Source organism: Triticum dicoccoides, chromosome 5B, assembly GCF_002162155.2.
Source record: "Triticum dicoccoides isolate Atlit2015 ecotype Zavitan chromosome 5B, WEW_v2.0, whole genome shotgun sequence".
In the NCBI taxonomy this organism is placed as follows: Eukaryota; Viridiplantae; Streptophyta; class Magnoliopsida; order Poales; family Poaceae; genus Triticum; species Triticum dicoccoides.
The window spans coordinates 282,069,897-282,079,530 of NC_041389.1; positions in this window are offsets into that span (position 1 = coordinate 282,069,897).

Consider the following 9,634-nt stretch of genomic DNA (forward strand, 5'->3'; position numbering starts at 1 on the left):
ACATGAACTATACTCACGTTTATATTCGGTTGCTAAAGCGATGCATTGTCTGGAGTTCAAAATACTAACTATGTGGATCAATTGTGTCAAATAATAACATAGACATGCTCAAATTTGATAGAATCTAGATGTCTGATGGATCAATGACCGCTCCTTACGCGACTTGCAAATATCATGAGCCCATCCTAATATTTGGATACAATTTATATCTTTAATCAATGTGTACATCAGTCTTTTACGTGTAGTTTTACTCTCCATCGGAGGTCTCTCACACATGCTCACACACTCTCTCCCGAGGTGTCTTTCTCGCACACATGCTCTAGATATAACCCTCCCTCCCTCTCGTAACCATTTACAACTGTTTTCACTAACCTTTATCACAAGCACTCTTCCTCTCGCAAACAGACACACGCACAATCCCCATCGACCCTTTCTATATACATGGACCTGCCTACGTGTCTCATGTACGCACATTATCTTTAGGCCTGTCTCTCACGCATTATCTCACACCTCTCTTCCTAATCGACGTGTATGATTCTAGCAGAGCATTCTGTAGGATGCCCCTTAAAGTTAGGTTGGATGAATAGTAATATCAGAGATAAAGGGGTTACCTTAGTCCAAGAACCTAGGGTTACAAATCCTAACCAGCTTTGTTAGTGGACACAGAGTCCTTCACAATTCTGCTATCTTTGTCTTGTACGACTAGTCATCCATGGGTCTTCCTAAATGTGTCACGGGCCGACCAATATGGCGCAGGACGGAACCGAACGAAGGGCCTCACCTCAACCCACCGGACCTCACGCGGTGACACACACTCTGCCCCCACGTCTCATTATCTTCTCACACCCACACATTCCAACACAAACACCACACACACAGAAAATTTCTCCCGGTGCCTCTATCCCCCCCCTTGCATATACACACTCAAGGGAATGGAATCTCTCGTCGATCATATTCGTCTCTCTCTCTCTAGACCACTCTCATTTCACGTGCTATCTCTCCCATGCCCCCCCCTCGTCATCCCCTCTATCCATGCCTCTCTCGAATACGTAATACACACACATACCTCTCTAGGCCCCGCCAAATGCATCAACTACACATTCACACATGTTACATCGCATACCCATTCATCTAAAAAGCCCTCTCTTCACGTTTATTTTGCATACAACATTCCTTTTGAATAAAGTGTGGCCAAAAAATTATTTTAGAGTTTCTACATATATACAACATTACAAAGTTATATGGAGGAGTACGAACGCTAATTTGCATTGCATGGTGCCCACAATGATATTTATTCCGCACTGTGAATTTGTATATTTTTATACTATATACAAAGTTAGTCATAATAAAGAGAAACGAAGAGCATCTCTCTCTCCATCGCATACCCCCCCCCTGTACGCCCCTTTCACGTATGCACACAAAACTATCTCCAGGTCCTCTAAAAGTAAGCCTCCAGAAAATTCACGCATGTTTCATCTTTCTCTCGCGATATATGCAATGACGATCATTGTATTTGAAGCGAAAGCACGGTACGTACATTGGACTTCAGAATCCACTCATTACGGTCACCATTTACATTTAGTGGTTATTATACAGTCACGGGCTCATCGTACAACTCTATATTTGCTCATGACATGACTAGTTGACCAGTTAAACGCTCCACGTGGCACCTCTAGTGTTGCATCACATTATCTCACTACCATCATGCCCACCTGTCGACTTGTATCTACTCTACATCTACACTCTTATAAAATACATAAAATACACTCTTATAAAAAACAGAGTTGGTGATGATGGTGTGCCTGCCATCCTGCAATATAGGTCGTCCGATTTATATCTGGCGGATAGGAAAGAAACTATTGCAATTTTGCAAAAAGGTACCCACACACCTCTCCACATTTGCAAATAAGGCCTTCCCTCGTTCATCTTTTTCTCTCACAAGATAAACAAGTCATACAAATGCATCTTGATGTTACATGCAACGCACGGGCATCTTGCTAGTAAGAATGAAAACAAACGACAAAAAAAATATTTGGACGGTGGTTCGAAGTCATGACCGCGGGCATAGCGGACAAGGTGGCCTTGTATTGGTATGCTGAGCCGTCTGTTTTAGCACACTGGAGCTTGTGTGGTGATTATACACACACGCACGCATGCACACGAACTGCATCCACGCAACACTCACACAAACACATGCACACACGCACGCACGCAACACTCACACGTACACACGCAGCCATGCACGCATGCAACACTCACACGCACACACGCACGCATGCATGCACACACCAGTACACCACACGACCAACACACACTCTCACGCTCAAGTGCTCAACCTACACGTGCATGCGCACACATCAGGCCCTGATAGACACATACACAACCAGGTGATTCCCGCGCACGGGTTGGAGCCTTGTCGCGCCTGCGTAAATTTGTGTTTATCTGACCTTTTCCCTATGCGAACTGACAGGTGGGACCCACAAGGAACATGGTCAATTTAACTAGTCAACATGGCGCCACGCAACCTATTTGGCCGGTCAACAAAGTGCAATCCGATGTTGAACCGTGAGCAAGTGACCGTATAATCACCGCAAAATGTATATAGTGACCATAATCAGCTTATTCTGAAGTTCGGTGACCGTATTACGCTTTTCTCTCTGTAGGCCCTCCAAAACTACATCTCTACACGTTCTCGCATGTTACAACACTACTACTACACTCTAACACAATAAATCATATGTGTTTTTAGTTTTACTAGATATCATATTGTTACTTATAATTATTCAGTTTGCATACATTAAAATTGCCTTTGAAATGTATGGCCGGTATCATCTACCGCGCGGGAAAAATCCCGCCCTTTCCTGTTTAATCGGGTTTGTATCGATGGATCGTGCGAAACAGCAAAACTATAGTACTATATAGTACAAGTGACAATTCACTGGGCTGTCGTGTCGTCTACTCCTCCGTTGTAAGAGTGGAGCGCTCACTTTCATAAATCTTCTAGTCCCTTTCGCTGGCATGTGGGACATCAAGCTACCGGGTCCACGTGCCATACCGGAATACAGTGCAGAGCAGCCGGGGTGAAGCACCCCACTCATGGCGCCAGCATAGTAATGAGCAATGAGGCGTCAAATCACAAAGCTGCACCTTTCCCGCAGTTAATTTGGAGGGAAGAAGTAATAATGCTAAAAAAATAAGTTGGAGGGACGAAGCAACCATCATTTCACTCGTTGCTGAATCCGCTTCTCCCTCATCTTGTTCAACTTAACCACGTGTTGCTTCTGCCATTGTTCTGCCTCATGTGGGACGCGGATCGGCTTGGTAAAGCACTGACATGTGGGACCGCATGTTAAGTTGGAGGGACAAAGTAATGATGCTAAAAAAGAAGTTGGAGGGACGAAGCAACCATCATTTCACTCGTTGCTGAATCCGCTTCTCCCTCATCTTCTTCAACTTAACCACGTGTTGCTTCTGCCGTTGTTCTGCCTCATGTGGGACGCGGATCGGCTTGGTAAAACACTGACACGTGGGACCACATGTTAGCAAACCGCCAGGACAACATCCTCCGAAAATAAGAAACCTCCCCTGCCATCCGCGCGGCAAAATCACCTCCTTTTTACTAATCTTGATTCTATAACTTTTTAGATCAATATAATTGAGATTTGTATAGATAGCACACAGGAGCAAAACCAAGTGGTATGGTTAAGGGCATCCACAATGTGTAGCCAAATGTGAAAATAGCTTTTGGCATCATGGGAACCATTATGGACGGTGTTGCCAAAGCCAAAAAGATGGAACCGAAGCTCCCTGATTGATTGATTGAAGGAATAGAAAAATGCAACGTCTCTCCTCTTTCTCCCATGCTTGGACGCATGTAGTACAATATAGAGCAGAGAGTCTACTCCCATGTCCCTACTATCACAAATCACAAAGCAGTGAGGCGTCAAATCACAAAAGCACGGACGAAACAACCACCATTTCACTCTTCGCTGACTCCGCTTCTCCATCATCTTCTTCGAGAAACCATCTCACCGCACTAGTACTCCTAGTAGTACTAGTACTTTGGTTCAACGGACTTCCTGGATGCAAAGGCGGTTGTCTCGGCTTGCAGGCGGCACTTGCGAACGACTTACCATGGTCTCCCTCAATGGTGTTCTCCGTCGAACGCACTTCGACAAACCACAAAAAAAGATATCGTCGACGTCACCGCAATGGGGAAGGAAGTCAAATATAGTTACTACCTCCATTTTTTTGTACACAAGGCCAGTATATCAAAATTACAATTTGCAAAGGGCCACTAACACTAATCGAGGCAAAATTGATGGGGTTAGCAACCAAGGACATTAATATCCCCTGCATGCATGCGGAAGTGAGAAGGTTGGTTTGCATGGCGCTGCATTAATCAAGCGATGAGGAGTGAGATGGTTAGCTCTTTGGTCTTTGGAGAAAAAAATATGCATTAATTGACACGTGAAACGAGGATTTGTATCGATTAAATCCCGCGAAGGAAAACCCCGCCTTTCTTTTTTAACACTAGTACTCCTGGTATGTACGTACTTATCCTGTTTTGGTCTAGGCCTTGCATTGCCAAACTTCGCCACACATTTTTGCCAAGCTTGCCTAAAGTTTTCAAAATGAGAAGGAGGTACACTTGCGCACGGCTGTCGCGGTCGTACCGCACCCTCACACGGTCGCTCCTGCATGTCGCGGTTGCACCGCACCCTCACACAGTCGCTCCTGCACGCCGCAAACCCAACCAAGGGAACGCACCCTCACTGACACGTGCTGTCGCATGTGATTCAGCCATCCTATCGCTGACACATAATTTTCGTTCATAGAGTATGTTTATCCAACCGCGTGTTGGGGAGTATCCGTACGGCCCGTGCGGTGGTCTGTTGGGGAAGAAGAAGAGGTGAGGAAGAAGGAAAGAAGGGTTAGGAGACGTAGGGTATTCATCCAACCGCCTGAAATGGCAGATTGACCCAAGTAAGGCGAGTTGCATAACAAATATATGTTTTTACATAGCAAAAGATCCATAAAAACAACAACATAACGAAAAACTATCACTGCTCGCGGAAAGAGACGGCCTCGTCGTCTTTGGCTGCCAACGTGAACCAGCCGTAGCTGTCGACGTGTGTCTCCGCACCGTGGTTGTCCTCGGCCTCCAGCTACTCGTTCAAGCGGAGCGTGCGGGCGCTCTGCACGGACAAGAGCATAGCCCGGTTCAAGTCGAGGACGTCCGGTTCCGCCTGCAGGAGGGCCTCGATGGCAGCGGCATCCGCGTGCTCCGCGTTGAGTCGAGCCTCCGCCGCCCGGTTCAAGTCCAGGATGTCTGGTTCCGCCTGCAGGAGGGCATCGATGAGAGCGGCATTCGCGCGCTGCATCGAGTCGAGCCTCTGCTGTCCGGTTCAAGTCCAGGACGTCTGGTTCCGCCTGCAGGAGGGCCTCGATGGTAGCGGCATCCGCGCGCTCCGCCTCAAATTGAGCCTCCGCCGCCAGTTCACATCGACGACATCCGGTTCCGCCTGCAGGAGAGCCTCGATGGCAGCGGCATGCGCGCGCTCCACGTCGAGTTGAGCCTCTGCCTCCCGGTCCTCCTTTAGTATCGCCATGTTGAACCGCTGGTCCGCCTGCACCATGGGGGACTCGGACACCGGCACGAAGTCGACGTCCCGCGTCTCATACCCATCGAGGGCCTTCTGCGCCGCGACCTCCGCCATGAACATTGGATCGGGTTCCTCCTCCTCGTAGCTTGGCTCCAGAGAACTCGGGGATTGGCCCGCCGCAAAGAGAGCTTGGGAACGGAGGTCTGTGGCGCCGACCGCCGCCGCGATTTTTGCGCGGCGCTCCGGCGTCAGCATCTTGTAGTAAGTGATCTTGCGGCGCACCATGGCTTTCCAGCGAACTAGGGGACGCTTGATGCGGGCTAGGGGATCGAAAGGTGGGGGAATGGGCTGGAGATTTGGTGTGGTTTTAGGGCAGTGGCTGGCGTAGGCCGAGCAGCGAAGGTTCTGGTGTGAATAGTGGTTCCGGTGACGACCGATCAATCGGTTTTTACTGTACATCGCTCTTGTTGTGTTCGTGTTGCAGCCCGGCACGCTGGACCCTCCATGTCGCTCACCAAATGGAACGCACTTCGTCTTGCGGTTTTTTCGCTCGCTTGTGGGACCGCAGTTGAGAGCAAACCGACGTCCCTCCCCCTCCCCCGCCCGCGTCATTTATTATACTACCACTCCCTCCGTTTTATGCGGAATAAATAAAAACAGAGGGAGTATACTATGGATGAGGATACCCTGACGTGGCCAAACCCATTGAGTAACTGACATGCGGGGCTTAGCAAGCATGGGGTCCGCCAGTAAGTGACCGAAAGGGAGGGTAAGGCGGGGATACCTACGTCAGAGGATCCACTTCCACTACTACTCCCTCCTTCCATTTACTATACAGGGCCTAATGCGTTTTTCGAGGCTAACTTTGACCAAATGTTAGAGTAATAATATATGACATGCAACTTACACGAAGCATACGGTCAAATCCGTATGTGAAAGGAGTTTCCAATGATATAATTTTTACATTATACATCTCATGTACTATTAATCTTGTCAATAGTCAAATGGAAACCATCTCGAGTACAAATCTAGGAGTACGTACGAATCTAACAATATTGACTGGGCGTTGTTGAATGTTGATGCCTTTTTGATCAAAGTAGAAATACTTTGACTGCACATAAAACTTATATCTAAACTAGAAAGGATAGGAGGGAGTATATTGTACGTTCAAAAACGAAACGAACATTGAATACCCTTTATATATGATTTGCGGATGCTATGATCACCGGTTCAAAATTTTGAATCCACCTTAAGTATCACGTGCCCCCACTCGTTCCCTCTCGATTTCATCTCGGGGTCCGGAGATCTATTGAAAGAGGACTAGGGTGGGTACATGTGAATGATACTCGGCAGAATGTTCAAATGAGGCATGCGGGAGGATGGACTCGACTGGAGGGCGACATGATCGATGGAGAAGAGGGTTGGAGAGGAATGAGAAATAAGCAAACACCACATGATTATACTTGAACGGCTCAAATAAACAATAAGTTGTCTCGCTTGGCCTACATAGTGAAAGGCCTAATGCGCAACACGGAGCACTGATGCTCGAATATGGCCGGGAAAACAGGGAAACCGACATGTGGGGCACACCCGTCGGGATGACGTAGCGCAGACTAGTCCAATGGAGGACCTGGCCCACGACCTCCTTGCCACCGACAACCATTCATGTGGGTCGTTGGGGCCAACAACGGGGCACAGCTCCAGCAGCGCCTCTGGACATGGCGACCGTGGTGAGCGACACGCTCATATCATTGCTAGACACGGTCGGTTTCAGTGTGCCGAGGGTGGCGTTAGTGTTGTGGCACGACCAACAGTATGTTTGGTTTGTGCCCAAGGTTGCCCCATCAAAGCATTGGGTAACCAAAATTTTGGTTGAGGTATTGGTTGTCCATGATTTGGCCGACATTGGCAAGAAAAATGAACTAGAGTTGGCTAGAGTTCATTGTCATGCCAAAAAAATGGCAACCATCCAAACAAAGACCAATCTTTGGGTCATGACCAAAATTTTGGTTGAGGTATTGGTTGCCCATGATTTGGCCGACATTGGCAAGAAAAATGAACTAGAGTTGGCCTAGAGTTCATTGGCATGCCAAAAAATGGCAACCATCCAAACAAAGACCAATCTTTGGGTCATGACCAAAATTTTGGTAAGGTGCACTTTGGCCACAATCCAAACACACCCCAACACCCGGCTCGTCCAGGATGCACGGGGCGCCGCGACACGTACGCGGAGTGGTGTAGCGCGGCCAACTGCATCCTCTGGACCTGAGACCATGCCGGGTCATCTTGCTTTTTCAATGACATGCGGGGATCGCATGTGAGCAAAGGGCATCTCCAACGTTGACACGACCGCAGCTGACTACCCTGGCACACCAAAACCCTCGTCCTCGCGCCGTCGCGTGGTGCGTTCCCAGCCGGCGCCAGCTGCCCGCATTCATGTCGTCTGTTCGTATGTCATCGTTAAGAGGCTCGGTGCCCAAGGAACCAACTCCAGCGACTTAATGACGCACCCGGATGCTTGGCCTCACCGGAATGCGCTACTTAAAGCGGCAACGCCCAACTAAACTCCACACCGTAGCGCATCGTCGCCCTACCTGGCACCACATCCGCCATGAGCGCAAGTGCGAATGCTCTGTGGGAGAGCTTGTCTTCGGGGATGAAGCTCGAGGTCACCGCCCTCGCTCAAGTCGCCTCTCACGATGCAATAGTGGCGTAGCCGGACACGGACGCGACCGCACAAGCGGTGGCCACGCTGGCGGCCGACGACAGGAGCACCGTCAGCCACGTGTCCTACTTGCCGCCGTCCAACGTCCGGCACCGCCGAGGTCGGGGACTCCTCCGAGGATGAGTAGGGCATGGGAGGCGGCAGGGCATGGTGTGCCAACCGGCCGGTCCATATCCCGTGTTCTACTCTTCCTCGCCGGAGACCGCACCTTCACTTCACGAGTCTTGAACCCCGCCCCCGTACATAGAGATCGCAGATGGAGGACATCGGTCGCCGCTGTAGAATAGGTTTAGGGTCGGGTTTCTTTTATTTTCCTGTCTTATAAAAGTTCGAGATGTAATGAAAATCTGTCGTGTTTGCATTAATCTCGGCCGGTGTATATGAACTTTCACAATAATATACATATTGTAGGAGTACTAGCAAGATGCCCGTGCATTGCACGGAAGATCAAGATCTTGTGGGAGAAAAGGATGAACGAGGGAAAGCCTTATCTGCAAATGTGGAGAGGAGTGCGGGTAAATTGCCATAGTTTCCTTCCTATCCGTTAGATATAGATCGGACAGACTATATTGCAGGATGACAGGCACACCATCATCACCAACTCTGCTTTTTATTGAACCGAGACAAATCTAACATGCGAAGTAAAGAAAACACATAGGGTCTATACATACACAAATTATCTTAGGCACTCCAATAGTACGTCCACTACACATTCACGCATTTCACATCTTTCTACATCCACGGGAACCTACAAAAGGGTTAACGTAAATTGCCTCTCTCTCTCTCCTCCCCTGATTTTCATGGTGGTGGGCCCCTCCCTCCCCCCAATCTACAATCAACAACTCACACGTTTCACATTACGTTAATTACGTAACTAGGATTACGTAAGTGTAGCATTACTCATCCTAAAAACCCAACTAAGCCAACCTCCCAGCATATCGCGCGGGAAAAGACCCGGCCGCACCGTTTTAGTCGGGATTACCGGATTACTAGTAGTAGTATCGATGGATCGCGCGAAGCAACAATTTTTTTTTGAGGAGGCAAAGCACCTAGTTTAAAAGGAAAAAAGGCGGTACACTCACAGCACTCCTGTCGCGGTCGCATTGCACCCCACACACGTTCGGTCCTGCACATGGCTCATGCAAACGGAACGCGCTTCAGCTTGCCTCTTCACTGACACGTGGGACTGCACTTGGATAAACCGACCATGCGCCAAACTCCCCCCGCCCACCGCGCGAAAATCCTCCCCCCCCCACACACACAAAAAAAATCCCCCCAAATCCAATTCAACCGCCCTTCGGCC